At 42.7% G+C, this 16,500-nt stretch overlaps 1 protein-coding gene across 2 annotated transcripts in view; it reads right to left on the bottom strand.

Annotated features, from left to right (window-relative positions):
* bmf1 (BCL2 modifying factor 1) overlaps positions 1-16,500 on the bottom strand; it is a 78,861-nt gene that overhangs the window by 14,189 nt on the left and 48,172 nt on the right. The gene's annotated exons all lie outside the window — the stretch shown is intronic.

The following is a 16,500-nucleotide window of genomic DNA, read 5'->3' as shown; positions in this document are numbered from 1 at the left end:
TAAGTGTTAGGTCCTCATGCATTTATTTTCTCCCTCCAGTTTATTTACAATGAGTACATAGCTTGAAAGTTAACTATGCCCACGCTGGGCTGATTGTAGCAGGCCTGTTATGAAAGGCAGGGCAGGTGCTGGTGACCTGCCCCCTCCCCTCGGGGCTACCGCTGATCAATACCCCCTTGGACAGCTGGAGCTGAGGCCGACCCTCTGCATTCTCTCACACAGCATCACCCTGCCCCCAACTCCTCTGCCTCCCTCCCCCTGTCCTTCAGCTGTGATCATGTCCCACCACTGAGCTGTGTGAGAACTGGTCACGGATCTCTGCTTCCACTGTCCTGCCTGAATTGCATAGATCTATTAGGTTTGTCCCACCTGTGGCCCATCCTAAGAGGTGGGGGTGCACCGTGGAAGGGGGGGATTGGTTTCCTCGCCTGCCGTTATATTAGAAATTTGATCACTTTTTGCATGAGTGAGCACTGTAAACAACAAAAGGTGCAAAGATTTGGGATCATTAGTTACAGCGTCCTTTTCTCCAGCCTCCAACATTGTCATTGACATGTGTTTGCATTGTGGAGGCGAGTGTTCATAAACAAGTTCCCACAGACGTCTGAGAAGCCTGGGAGAGCGAAGGAGAGATGGAAGGCATCAGTTTATATTACATCAGAAAGCTGTCTCTGAAGAGCAACGCATGCACAACCACACACACACTTGCAACAGTGTGTGCGCATACCCGTGTACACAAGCATACACAAACACACATGGCTGCACAATCACATGCCCTACTTCCTCTGTAACCTCAAAAGCCCATTTGCCCTCTTGATATCTCATTCTCTATATGAATGTGCACGCAAATCTATCACACACATACACACACACACACACACACACACACTGTCTCCCACCAAAACATTCTCTGAATCCTGCCTGGAAACTAGAAAGGAGGGATTTCATTTGCTCCAACTGGACATGTTCCATGGCAACCGCATCCTGACTGCAAGCCAGTTACGAGACATGTGTGGCACACTGACCCAATGGCAGAGACCGTGCTGGAGGTGACCTGATAACAAAAGGGAGCTTGATTCCCTGCCTTCCTTGGCACTCCTCACATCAACTTTGGCTAAAGAAAGCCTCAAAGACAGCCAGTAATCTTGTGTTTCTGTATTTCATTGTCCTTCATATTACTGTAATTCAGGGAGTATTTTGGGGGAATGAAATGGTCAGCATCAGCAGAGTCTGATGAGAACCAAAGAATTTGACAGCATCTGAAGCTGTAAAATTAGCTATGCGCGCGCACACACACACACACACACACACACACACACACACACACATTTATATAGGCATCTGTTTAAACCTCCTGTGGGAATAGCCTTGGGTTTGTTTATCATGTCATCTGTTGTTTTTAAAGTCAGATGACCTGAGAAATGTATCTGACGTATGCCTCAGCTCTCATGTATATTGTACATACTAGTACAACCCAGATGAGGACAAATGCTCCTCTTCCATACTGATTTGTATCTGTTACAGTAGTTTACACAACAGTCACAAATGAGAGTCAAATGAAGAGAAAACAGGCGGGAAAAGTGTGTCCTCACAGGTCCTCTCAGGTGATAACGGGTTGAATAATGCAGAGGGTGTAGAGAGGTGGAGTGGGGGTAATTTTGTGCTTGAACCCAACCTCTTTTAGAAATTGTGAGGGTGAGGCTATTTATGAAGCCACGACACCTGATCTCACTGACGTAACAGAGAGCGCTGACACAAACGGCCACCTTTGTAAGGGCTGTCTGGTAATCATACATCCCTGTCTGGCTGCAGACTGCTGACCAAACCTCACACTCTCAAAGTGACTCAGATACAAAGGCCTTTGTTATTATGGTAGATTGTCCAAAATATAACAAAAGCGAACACTCAAAAGAAATAAAGAAAATGTGTAGAACTAGTCAAATGTGTTTTCTCCCTGACATGTGGTTTAAAAGTGTGTGTTTTAGGTTTAGTGAGTGAGGTCATCACGTGACTGTAACTTACATCCCTTTTCTTTGTGTTTACAGTAGTCTGGATGATGACAGAAGACACCATCACTCTGAAATTTCCAGTAAATATAAGGCTGGTGATATTCTATATCTTTATTTTTGTCAACAAATCCCCTTAAAAAGACCGACACCAACAATGAACTGATCTAATAAACAGCTATTGCCTGTGTAATTAAATTCAGATATAACCTATTCCTCTGTGCTTTAGACTTCCATTGTTCAAAAAATATTAAAAACACATCAGTGAACCACACCATTGCACTCTGTCATGTTCATTCATAATAGTTAATGTGGGTGATGTAGGTTATTTTGAGTCAATCCCACAGACACCCTCTTGCTAAATAGTGAGTTAATAGTGCAAAAAAAAAAAAAAAAAATCACAGGTGAAAATAGTTCCCAACAAAAGCACTATTTACTCCTGTTTTTTTCCCCCTAAAAACTACAGTGGGAAATATTTAGCCTTGAAAAATAAAAGTATACAGGTGTATTTTTGACCCTTTAAAATGGGCTAAAGGGGCTTTGGGCTGAGTACCACAGACAAGATAGGGAAGCTGTAAAGTACTGAGAGACAGGCAAACATTTTGGGGTCTGGTCTTTTCAAACATTTTTTTTTTTACAAGAAACAGTGCAGCTATTGGTTAATCCTGCAAATTCTTATTTGGTATTAAATATGGCCATGACTAAGATAATGAATTTTGTTTGACGTGAGCCCTCCTGGGAAATTATTTGTTCTTGTCTAAATGACTGTTAAACCTTGGAGACCATGTCAGCTGACTCCTGTGATGACTGTATGATGCTAACCACAGAACCACCAGTCACTCTGTTAGCGCACATGCACACTACTTAGACATGTTTGTTTCATTCCTCTCTGTGGGAAAAGAGGAAGACAGAGACTTGAAACTATTGTAGCATGTGCAACTGCTCCACATACACTGACCCTCTGCTGAACCAACCACCGTTTGATCTTCACTGCAGGCGACTGCTGCCCTCACATAGCACAGCCCTGCATGATACGCTGGAGTTTAGAAACACTGAAGTCCTGCAATTCACAGACTGCAGGTGATGCTTTCATGTCAAGCGAGAAGAATCAATTGAAACGCGGAGCCCTGTCTTCAAATTTCTCTTGATAATTTTGCCCGTCGGCTACTCTTAGGCAGGAGCTGTCTCGAAGACTCTGCGCTTCACTTAATGAGACTGACTCGTGTGTCAAGCTGTTCCTGCTCACTCTTTGGAGTCCTGCTCACTCTTGGTAGCAGCCCTCGTGCACAAACATGCACATAAGATTGGGTAGCTGTGTGGGAGAGCTGACCAGTTATCCAGCCTTCACAAAGCCACCCTGTCTAATCTGCCCCACACATTAAAGCCACGGCACCTCAAAGCAGGCATGTCCTAACAGCTGTGGACATGACTCCGTCTCTCCCCTCTGAAGTGACGCAGCGCAGCGGTGTCCACAGCCGTGCGGCCGAGGGGCAGAGGATGAAGACGTGGAGGCCGCTTGCTATGAATGAGTCAATCTCACACCAGGGCTATGACAATCCAAAGAGCTCCCAAAACCCAACACAGCACTTCGAGCGCGCACAAAGGGCTTTTCTCCACCATTAAAGGCGTCACACTGGTCCTTCAGTGCTTTGAAATGCTGATATTGTTTTCTACAGGATTTTCGTCATGCTTTCAACATGAAATCCCCAGAGGTAATAATAAAAAGAGATCAAATAAAAGTAACAAATGGCTTCATATTTAATCACTGTTGATCATTAAACTATTCAAATAAAGCAGATTACAATCAGTGCTCTGGCTTTTTTAAAAGAGTACTGAACCACCACAGCTGTAACAGGACTTATTTATTTGCAACTTAATTAACTGTGGATGGCTCAAAGGCGGCCTGCTGCTGTTGCGGCTGCTGCTGTGTGTGGTGGTCCAGCTTAGAGACCTGCAAGCAGTGTGGGGAAAAGCACCATTAATGGCATCTATCATCAGCTACTAATTATGCTGCCTGTGGGCCCCCGACTGGATCCGGTTTCAGCTTTGGGCTCCAGCCACCAAATACTTAGCATTCATATTTAATCACACGTCATTATGCACCAACAATGTAGGAAGGAGACAGAGACCTTACCTGATACGCCAGACAGACTTGGTCAACATATGCAGACAAGAGCAGAAACTCTAACACACACACACACACATACACAAAAAACGTTACCTACAAAGACAAACAGCAGCAATGCATAAGCTCCGTCAATGGCCATTTGGAAAGAAGTCTCTACTCTTAAAGTGACTCAACCTCTTTGATGGGAGGTAGCGCCCCATTTCTGTGCTTTCTCAGCAATGTTGGTCCTTTCATGTGAGATCCTTTTCTCTTTTTTTCTGTTCAGTGTTTTCTGGTTCAAAGAGCAGCAAAAGCAAACAAAAGGCTAATCCTTTATCCTCAAAACAACCGCTGGTTTGTTGCCGGGTTATCAGCTTAGAGTCATCATGATGTCACACTCTTCAGGTGTAAGTAGTCTGATGTTGGACATCAAATATGACTTTAGTCTGCTCAAGCCACCTGCTCTTGTTATTGTCATGCAGGTGAAACAGAATATAGTGACTCATGCTCTTCGGTTCATCATGCAAAGGAGACAGCTTCACGATAAGTAATCAGAGTCAAGTTTGTCTTTTGATTTTGCCGCAGGTGTCTGTGCGTGTCTGTGTGTTCACTTGGCTTTCATGTGTTCTCGATTTTGTTTGGATCTGCACAAGGAAAGGATGTGCAAGTTAGCGGCCAGCTGGAGAGTTACTGTATCTGATGTGCTTCAGCAAGTCCTTTCAAGAGCCGGTCTGTGCAATTTGTACTTAACACTGGTGCGGATAATTATCCAGCACTTGTTCGTCCAGATCTAGGACGCTAGCCAGCTGAAACCGGAGACGCTCCATGAAAGATGCAGGAGCTATTAAACAAAAAACACTGCCATATCCCATTTCATCAAGCTGTGAATCGACACATAAATCTAGCCTGTCATGACTGATTTCTCCCATTATGATTTTATGAATCTGGGAGTGAAAACTGAGCTGTTACATGCTAATTATCACGAACCCACACAAACAGTGGGCCATAATTGACTCAGCATTGAAACTGTAAATAATCCCTGCAATTCACAGATTTGTCATCAGCCCTCCAGGTATTCACAGAGATGTATAATTTGTCACTTTGCATGATGCATAAGGGATGAATACATGCCAAAATCTGGGAACTTGGCGTCCGCAAATGTTTCATGCAGTCTTGAGAGTTCTCAATACTTGGTTCAGAGCCTGGACGTGGTTGTAGAAGTGTAAACAAAACATTTAGGAGTCATTTGACCCCGTGTGGGGACAAGTAATCAGTGTGTGACCTCAGACACTGCTGTCTCTAGTTTCTCATCACAGACAGGAGGCCAAGAGAGAAAGTCATCAACAGGCACGTACACTTACCCCTCAAACTCACTAAAGCATATTTAAAGAAACATACACTATATAACATATGTATAGATTCATAGGTATAGGTACAGTAATAAAACAACAAACACAGCAGACATACAGATAAAATCTGTATGTCTGCTGTGTTTGTTGTTATAAATTTTTTTTTAAATTTTTTTTTTTTTTTTTTTTTTTTTACCATTTTAAAATTAAAATGTCAAAAATAAAAACTGAACCTGGTGATGAAAAACATGTAACAGAATATCCTGGAGGTGTCACAAGCCATAACCCTGAATTATTCATTCAAGAAAAGCAGCCTGATAGAAAATCAATCATTCAATCCTGATCTGATACACAGCCTACTGAAATATTAGCTGTGGGGAAACATCATGTATCAGCCCATGAATGCTCCTTAATGTATATTCCATTAAAAATTTACACTCTGGAATGAGAGTGTGTCAAGTATGCGCATATATGTGTGTTTTTGTGCTGAGAAGATAGTGTGTGTGCCTCTGTGTGTTTGAGCGGGGTGGGGTCACTACGTTCACTGTCTGGTCTCGGTCTGGATGGGTGCGTGATGGCCCTGTCATCAGGGCGGCCGGTAGACAGGAAGGGTCACATGGGTGTAGTGACCTCCAGGCAGCGTTACGTGAACCCCCTCATGGGCCGCGATGAAGTCAGATTAGCTAATCCACGGAAAACAAAAGTGCTGTCAGTCAGACTGGACAAGTCATCAACAACAACAACAACAACGGCACCACCAGCCTGGGAGAATTTCACCAGGCTGGGGGCCCTCGGCGTATGAGCAGAGGTCCACTTATGGGATATTGATGATGGAGAGACGCCTGGCTTTTACACCACTGCTGCTAATGGTCTCTAAGTGTTCACCAGTGAAAATGGACTATGTATTTTCTGTTCGGTTAAATAGGATACGCTCATTATGGCTGTGCTCTGTGTTTTATTGTAAGTGCTTTTGACGACTGGTCTCTGAGTGTCGAATAACAATCAATGCCAGGGCCTTTAAAGCAACAACTACATATGGGACTTAAATGTATGAAATGTATTTGGATGGGAAAGGGGCTGATAGAATAAACAAAGGATTCCTGGGTTGGCCAATATAGATGGATTATATAAATCTCCTGAAATTATAATCCATCTCACGAGAAGCGGGATGGTTCTTATCATTCTCACGACACTCTTAAGCACTTTTCCCCACTGCTCACGTGTGACTAATGTGCTTTGTTTCCTAGTTATTGTTTGGGTAGGTTGTTGAGGCGTGATGATAAGCCAATCCCAGTGCACCAAAATCCAAAATCTGCTATTCACGAGGAGAATACAGTATTCGATGCACGACAACCTACTGTAATTTACACTGTTTACATACTGTCCGCAGTTGTTTGGCACTCAGCTGAAGATAAGTATCTCCAGTGAACCGTAATGAGCATTATGAATGAGATCATCATATGCTGTAATGTTCAGCCAGAGCAGATAATAGAGAAAAACCAGTCTGCCCAGCAAAAACAGTTTTCTTTTGGTGGTACCCCCCTTTGGCAACGAGCCCTCCCACTGAACTCATCTTCTCCCTCCACTTTAAATGATGTCATTTCAACAGCTTTGTTATTCTACTCTGTGAATATCTAACCTAGACAAGGGGCACGCTGACAGGATGAGCCGAATAAGAAGTAGAGGGATGCGAAGAGATGCGATAGTGAGAGTGAGCTAGACCAGCGCTTGACCACATTCCAGGAGTATGAGGTGACCGGGGTGTCGACTGCCCCACGAGGAATCCCTTTGATATTGCTCCTATCTGGCCCGGCGATCAATACGTAGCACTGCGCTGATAAAAGAATGCAGCTCACATCAAAGCCTGCCACGATGAGGGGGATAAGTAATAAAATGTCAATTATTAATGGAGGGGAAGGGTCCCCTTTCAAGTGGGAGAGAATTTAGATAATGAAAATCAAACAAAATTCATTGTCCATAAATAACATCCTCAAGGTATTCATATCTTTTTTTAAATTCATACTTTTTTAAAGCCACTTCTCATTAAACAAAAGCTTTTAATGCGTGTAGTCTATTGCTGCTTAAGCATGAAATCCAGATTGTTTTGAAAAGGTGCATTCATGCATCAACAAAAGACGCAACCTTCCTGTAACCTTCAGACAACATCTCTCCACAGCTGCTGTGAGGTTGAACCTGTGGCCCTCACCTCCACATAACCTCAACATCTGTCCCAGCAAGCTATGAATGCACAGATCCATATTCACACGCACCTGAACTCTCCACACCTCTATGGCTCTCGATCAATATTTTTCCCCCTAGAGTGACTTTGTTCTTTCATGTTTTGATTCAGGTGGCCAACAAAGTTTTTTTTTTTTTTTCCAGTTCAGTTTCAGCCAAGCTGACTTTTGAAATTCATGTCTTTTGATGCAGTTTGTCAGACAATATGATTTATTGATCAGATTGCCTGTGATAATCATAGAAAGAGAGATCAGCACTGCACTTAGGACCTCTCTACTGTTATTAGACAATGTAAAGCCTCATGTTATATCCCTCAATGTGGCTGTAATGTTAAATATTGATGGAAAAAGGTTCAACATATGGATTAACATGCATATTTCATGTTGGCATTCCCACATGGAAATGCTCTGTATGGCGCCAGTAGGCTTTGCAACAAAAACATCGTCCTTCTCAGTGTTTTTGCCCTTTTCACTTTGCCGATAGGCAAGTACTTGCAGCCTCCTCCCTGCTAAGAGGAATAATCACTAATGAACCTGTGTGAGTGTTTCTAGGTCGTTCTTTCCCGTGAAGTTCACATGAAAGCAATTTTATTGATTTCTTAGGCCAGACAAATGTGCTGTGAAGTTTTCTTTCTACACCCACCTCGAGCCTTGTACCCCCTACTTCTGCTGGTGCAGTGTGTCTGAGCTCAATGGAGGGTCATGTTTGTTTATTTCCATCCAACTGGTCAGAGGCATCAGTCTCTCAATACAGCACTGTTTTGTTTGCCTCAATACTTTGCTGGAGATTGCTTTATGAACTCCTTGATATTTTCCTTTGAATATTAATTTAAATTTCCTGGGGACATTAATCATACAGTATAAGTAATGCAGTGCTACTGTAAATATAGGCCTGAGCATACATTCACTTAAAGCATTTAAAGCTAACAGTCTTTGACAAGTGCCAAAACACATATGTGACAACAAGCAAAGAAAATCCCAGAGGCCTAAAACAAAAACCCTGTAACTTAACATTAATGTATAAAATAATCTTGAGGGATTCATGCTGTACAACATATCTGAACTGAAATGAGCTGGTAAAACAAACAGCAGAGGCAGTCAAGAAGCTAGTAACTCAGTGGGGGGTGGGGGGGGGGGGGGTATAGCGGGTTTCTCCCTTCAACCCTCCCCAGTTGCCTAATCTGTTCCTTTTCACAGGCTAATGTGCTGACTCTGGGATTCTCCAGTGCTCAGCGGGGAGCTCCTGGCCACCTGCAGCTGAGGACAGCACAGGAATGATCACATCACCTTCAACAATGGGGCCCCTTTAAGGTCACGCTGGGATCCCTATTTATGTCCCCCAGAACAGGGAAGCAGCGAGGGTAAGGCTTTTTACAGTGATCCCTGGAGGGGGTGAGGGTCCCCTTCCCATCATCATTGAGATTTAGCTTGTAAAGCTGCAACCGAACCCATAATTTGATAAGTGTATACAGGCAAAGAGAAACACTTCACCGGAAACAATGAAGTGCAACATTGGTTTTCCCCTTCATGCTGTGCACACAACTGTTGCAACTGTGGGACAGTGCGTATTTAGTCTTAAATATTATGAGATCTGTTGTCTTGTAGAAATGTGACATTTCCTTCTCTATGCCTCCATTCAGCTCTTCATAATTACAGTTTAGAGGCCTCAGGCTGCTTTTTTCTACCCACTTGACTGATCTAGGAGCTGCTAAATGCACAGAGGCACTCATGTGCTTTTTTACCTCAGCCATTGTTGTTGCTTTTCTTTGAGTTTATATCACCACTAATTACAGCTTACATCAGTTATAGCTACCTCTTCCATTTTAACATGCAAGTTTAAATTCTGTAAGTGCACGTTATGAAGCTGCTGCAAGTATACGGCTGTAAATCTGACTGTGTGTTTACTGTGTTTTAATTTTGGCCAATGTGACATTCTTTTAAGGGGGCTTAGCATGTTATATCTTATTTGTTTAATCCGTGCCCAACCAGAAATGTTAAAGAAAACCAAGAGGTTGTGGTTTTATGGGAAAATATGTGCTGAAAGTGTTTCTTCGCTGTTTGCCTAGAAAACTCCAGGCAAAAAAATCTTGTTATGACACAGAGTCATGCTGTAAAAATCACAATTTGTGGTTTTTACATTTCTGTTATGTGCAGATTAAACAAACAAGATATACTGTTATAAATAATTTAGGCAGATGTTTTAGATATACAGAGCAAGGCTAGTGGTTTCTTTTAGCTTCCGGTCTTTATGCTAAGGTAAGCTCACTGGGTGCCAGCTGTAGCTACATAAATATCATACTTCAGCAAGAAAGGTATTAATAAGGATATTTCCCAAATTAATGGTAAAGTATTCCTTTGAAGGGGCCTGGACATTGTTGACTACCCACCCCTGCTTATTGTCCACTGGCACAGTGCCAGCCAGGGATTCCTGGCAAACACCAGACAGTCAAATTCAGTGGCTGGCAGCTTTTCAGACAGATAGAACAGTCACCACCCCAATACCACAACACAAAGAGAATGATGTCATGCTGTCTCCTGCCTGGCAGCAGTGGCACTTCCCAGTCAATATTACTGCTATTAACAGAACAGTCTGGGAGAAATGGCCCATTTGAAAGACGGCGACAAACCACAAAGTACTCATAATGTAGGCTTTGTAAGGAAGCACTGCACCACAAAGAATCTATCATTTCAATCAAATTGCCTTGAAGTATACCGACTACCACACATATGTAATCCTATCCCTGTGTGATGAAATCGTCAATTCATAATGAAAGCGTATCTGTAGGCGTCTCCCAAAGTGAGATCATTCCTTTCTTTATTTCTCTGACTTACCTAGGGGGGTACTACAGAGACAGAATGAGGGGGATGTGGTCAAATGTGCTTGAACAAATTTAATAACAGAGGTGGAATTTGGGAGAACAGTATGAGTTAGCATTCATTCACTGCTTTCTTTTGATATAATTCTTTTTCGAGAAGACATTTTCACACACAGGTGAAACCTCAGGATACAAAGAGTTAACCTAATGACCTAAAATACCTAAATAAATAGTCTTTAACCTCGCCCAAGATGTTAGTCTTTCTCACTTCCCTCCTACCCTCATCAGACCTCCTCCCAATGACCCATCATCACCCGCACTTCCACATTCCCTTCCTTTTATTCTCTACTTTTTCACACTCCCTTGAGACTCATCTCCTAGTCCACACCCCCTGAGTCCATGGTTTGTAATCTCGGTCCTCTTGGCTCCCTCCCAGTCCCTTCACACCTCAGTGTGGCATCCATGCCACACACCTGAAAGGAGATTAGCAGGCCATTATTCCACCCTCCCACCCTCCACTTCTTCTCATTCATCACCTCGCTCCAGTGTCACCACATCTCCTCGCTGCTCTGCCTTACCCCCTTCCGAGCCAGCCAGCCCGCCTCTGTGTCAGGCCTGAGGTCTGGGGTAAGGTTACTGTACTGGGGTCGCTGACCCGCAAGAAGAGGTAAGTTATTGGGTCACGGGAAGGGGAGAGACACCCCCCACCTGGGTGCAGACGCTGATGTCATGGTGAGATGCCTCAGGGACGGGCTACAGACTGGTGATGTCATAAGTGTACTTGAAAATCTGGTGGGTGGGTGTTCAAAATTAGGCAAATGATGGCAGGAGCAGTGTGTCCCCAGATAGTGTCATCTGCTGTTGTGCGTTTCATGTTAACACAGTGACACAGTAGTGTCATCTGGAGCAATTCCTGAAAACAGGATGGAATCACTAACGACTGACATTCCCTTATGACTGTCGATGTGTTTATCTTTTTTCAGTTTTGATTCTTATGTAATAACCGGCACTGCAGCCGAAAGAAGTGAAGATCTTAGATGACAAAAGTCCCTCCGCTGGACAAGGTGACCTTGAGTGAGCTTCTGTAATTCTAGGATGGTGACGAATGCATTTCTGTCAACCACAAAGATTTTCCACGTCAGACGGGCCACAGCGTTCATCTGTCCATGTTTTTGTTTGTTTGTTTGGTTGGGTGTTGGAGGTCCGGGGAGGCACAGCACTGGCCAGTACAGGCTGCCACCTGTGACCTTGTTAAAGAGAAGTGATGAAAAATTAATGCGAGAAATTCGACCGCTTTTTTTCTTCTTCTTTTGCTATTCAGAATCTCCACAGTTCATAAATTATGTTTACTCCATATTTTGTCTTCACACTCCATCTGACACAAAAGAACTGCATGGAGAGCGAAGGCAGGGTGCTGCTCATTATTGTTAGGTAACCTAAGAGCGAGCCGGGGCTGCATTAAAACTGATTTATATCGGTGATGTGAAATATTTTAGCCGCATGCCGATCAGGTTTTACACTGAGGCTGTAAAGCAATCAGTGAGCTCAGCGCTCCACCCCATCAGTCATGGTTGTGCAGGGTGACCGACACACACACGCATACGCCAAAGAGTCGGACACACTCACTGCACTGTACGTTTACAGATACCACAAAGAAGATCAGCTTTGATGTGTGGTTGCTGTACATGCCTGTGAGTGAGTGTGTTTGTGTTATTTACCAAAGGAGAAAGTGCACTATTGACCCCTCTCTCCTCCCACGTCTCTGGCTGGCTGAGCAGGTCAGAAATAGCTGTGCAATGTGAGGGGCAGCTGTGACTGTGACTGTGTGTGTGTGAGTGTGTGTGTACACAGGCTAAAACTTGCATAAACAGGTGCCTTGAACACACACCAAGCATACACATGATGACCTCTGATATCTCACATTCCAGCTAAAGGCCCAGTATGCTCCTCCTTTTCCTCACACGCTTTATATGAAAATCTTATGACTCCGAAATGCTTTGATTACGAGATCCATTTACATTACCAAGCCGATAGTGAAACATAAGAAGGGGGCAACTCTCTGTCAGATAGTTATGGATTGTGCTGTATAGAGGATGAGGTCACCAAGCAAATGCATAGCTGCTCTGCATCACTGTCACTTTTCTAATTGGAACGACAGGCTGGGTCATATCCCTCCTAAGTTAAGATCTTAATCTTCTCAACAGGATTGATGGCGACAATGATTTATACCCAGTGGACATAAATATTGACACGCGTATCCAGATGTATATGAGATGGTGTGTACCGTTACGCTGTCTCTGTGTCATAGATGGCAGGTGATATGCTGACCTTGGCGATGACAAGTTCATGCACAGGGCAAAGGATACAGCTGCATGCGAGGAAGGGGTGTGGATTCGGTGCATTGTGCTCTATCACAGAGCTTCAGCATCACTACCAGTTGTTGCCTGGTAATTTTCACAGCCATAGTCCTGCAACCAGTATGATGAAATCACAGGCAGCTGTTATGTGGCACCGCCATGCTAGCAACCAAATTCACCAGGGAAGCGCCAAAATGGATGCCGACCACACAGCTCCACCATGGCCCTCTGTTATGTGTGGTGGGAAAAACAGCGTTGCGGGGCATGAGGCCGAAGGCTCCATTAAGAGCCATCAAATATTCATCTGCCATACAGCACAGAGCCCCTGGCTCTATCCCCACAGCACTGCGCAGAAAACCACCAAGAAAACTACTCTTGAAAACAATAATATCACAGTGATGAGCCTGCAGTGAAGAGCTAAGAAACTCCTTTAATTATTTTTAACCTCTCAGTAGGCCAGACTGATTTATTTATTGATGAATTGTGGCAGAGCTAAGAGCATTACACAAATCACTTAATACACCAACTACAAGCATCACTAACTTAATGGCTGTCTAATTTGCACAATACTTTCACATGAAAAACTAGGCAAATGATTGTTTAATGGAGAGAGGAACTTGTTCCCTCAACTGCCCACATGATGCATCGTTAACAACAAACTAATGGCTGAGCTGGCATTAATGGGGATAACAATGACATCACCAGCCTGACCACATGGTTCAATACGTTGAGTTAACTCCAAACTGTCAATAAAAACTCCATCAATGAATCAAACCAGGCCTATCCAGACTCCGATCAGGTCTTAAATGTGTTTAGTGCTGCTGGTGGGGTGGTAATTGCCTTAGCAGGCTAGCAGGCTGGATGTAATGACATTATCAACCTGTTAACAACCACAGAGGAGCTCAAGTTGTTTCTCCAAAGGCTCTGTCATCCATCAATTTATGGTCTGTTGCACTGCTTTTTATCTACAGTGCTATTTGTTTAGGTCTCTTGTGTTTTAGGGTTGCATTTTTCTTTATCAATCAGATGCTGGCATCATACTGACAAATATGACAAAAAAGCACAAACTGTTTTCAGTCAGAGATAATCAAAACAAAAAGGTGTTTAATATTTAAAACTGTGTTATATCATGTCAGGAAACATGCTGGTACTGAGTTTCAGGTTTTCACCAGGGGGCAGCATCAACACGTTTTTCAGACATCAGACAAGTTCAGTCCATCTCATCAATCCCCTCCCTGGTCAGTTTGCTGAGGTTATTCAACTAGAAAAGTAAGAACACAAATGGGGCACTGTTGCTGCTGACCAAATGCAAACATGATCAGCTCTGAACATACTGTCAATGGCAGTAATTTGTGTGCACCATTTGCATAATGCAAGCCTTCAACATGCAAACCTATCATTTTACTGTATGAATACATTTGCATTATGCTTCAGGTGTGCATCAAACACAACTTTTACTGTATTTGTTAACCAGCTGCAACCTCACAGATATGAGTGGTATTTTTGCTCTCATTCAACTCAGAACAAGGGTGCACATTTCATCTACATATGTAACCCAGAGCTAAAATAGACAAGTCTGTCTCTCGCTTACTTAGATTCAGGTCCTGCTGGAACCCTGAAATGAAATACACATGTATACAAAGAAGACTAAGACGAATGAATGACTTCATGATTAAGCAAATCTGTGAGCCCATCTTTTTTTCTCCATTTCAGCCCTCTTTTTGGAATGAAATAACGTTTTTTGGTTTTTCCAAAATGGCCTCCAAAACCATGGCCTAAGACAGCCCACTGGCGCATTTATGGAATAAACACAACTCTATCAAGTCACTAATTAATCTTCAGTATTTTGTTTGGCTACAAAAATAGAAAAAAATGTGAATGAGAACAACTATTTTGTGAATTTGACTGCATTATAACACAGTACAGGTGAGCACAGACAACAGGAAGGACACTGGACAGAGGTCTACCAGTCTGTCACTTACCAGGGTAACTGCCTAGGTCAGCTAGCTTAAGAAGATAACTGTCTGTTCACTTAATGTTTTCTATGATTGATTTCTAATGATTTCTATGATATGAATAGAAGACAAAGAAGAAGAAATTTAGCCATTTTCATGTTGTCCAGGTGTTTCAGTTGTCTCTACTAGGAGACTATGCTGTGAGCTAAATGCTATGTCAACATGATATCATGCTCAAACTGACTTTGCTAACATGCTGATGTTAAACAGGTAAACTATCTTGGCATCTTAGCATGATAGCAATTCTTAATCAGCAGTAAAGACAGATATTCCCAGTACAGCTGATGGGAATATTATCAGCAAGGTCATCCTCGGATCACAGTGAATGTCTGTACAACATTTCATGGCAAATCCATCCAATAGTTGTTGAGAGATGGACCAAAATGGTGGACTGACCAACAGACTAATAGCCTGACACTGCCATCCACAGAGTCACACCACAAACAAAGCTAAAAATGATCTACCAAATAAACTATTTACATACAGACCTCAGAATTTTCCTGTGAACTGTGGCATCATCAGCTTCCTCCACTCCCACTAACTTGAAAAGTCTGCAAGTCAGGACTGTAGGTAAATAATTTGTCTTAGAATTTTAGAAGCTTTTCAGGTGTCTAATGGCCGTCTAGAAATCTGTCTCAAAAGTAAAAAGTAAAACAAGAGTGGGCCTACTGGAGAAAAAGGTCAACACACACATGCCCAGTGGAACAATGTGTACAAGTGTGTTCAAAATAACAGACAAAATACACAGAAAAAAATGCATTGCAAAGAATACCTGGGTGGCTTTAAATACTGATATTTATAAAAGTTGTGTTTTCCAGGGGAAAAAGTAAACTGCAAAAGCATCTCTACATACCTAAAAGGGGCTGTCTGTCAGGTCACAGAGAAAACATGTACTGTGAGAAGAGGACAGGCTTTATTTGCAAGGTAAATCAAACAGAATGAATAGAGACACATCAGATGCATATCTGTCAGTAACATGTAATGACTGTAAGGTAGATGCAAGTCACTGTGGAAGGTGTCAATGTAGAAGATCGCCTCACTCATAGTAGAAGAGATTGTGCACTGAAGTGGCACGTAAAAGTAGATATAGCTTCAGGTTATGGTCAGATAACTTACTCCCATAACCCACTGCATGTTGTCCTTACTCCATAGAATACTGCTACAGATGGATGCAAAATATCGCTGGATGTTTGTTGTGAAGACAGTAATGCTGTTGAATGGGATGTTCCTGAAGAACATCATATGTCAGAGCTCGGGTGAGTAAGTTTAACAAAAGCTAACTTCAAACAGATCAGTATTTATCAACATATTTTAGCATCTGTTCTACAGACATGTGTATTATATATAATATAATGCATATATATTTTTACAGACACCAGTGACACATGCAGACTAAAAAATTTACTGTTTGTCAGTGCCAAAGAGTCTGCTTTTTTCCCATCAGGTAAGCTTGACAACACTGTAGAGAGATAATGGTCTTCAACAGAAACCTTTAAAGATTTTTAGTAAACAGTTGTTTCACATCATATTTCAGAGGCTGTCCATCACCAGTTCAGTGAAACTAAACTCTGTTTTAATGTTCAGGCTAAGAGAGCAGGTACAATTACCTAATT

Source organism: Lates calcarifer, linkage group LG19 (genome assembly GCF_001640805.2).
Source record: "Lates calcarifer isolate ASB-BC8 linkage group LG19, TLL_Latcal_v3, whole genome shotgun sequence".
Taxonomy (NCBI): Eukaryota; Metazoa; Chordata; class Actinopteri; family Centropomidae; genus Lates; species Lates calcarifer.
Note: the sequence above shows the minus strand (reverse complement) of the source record. Positions and strands in the feature narration are given on the sequence as shown.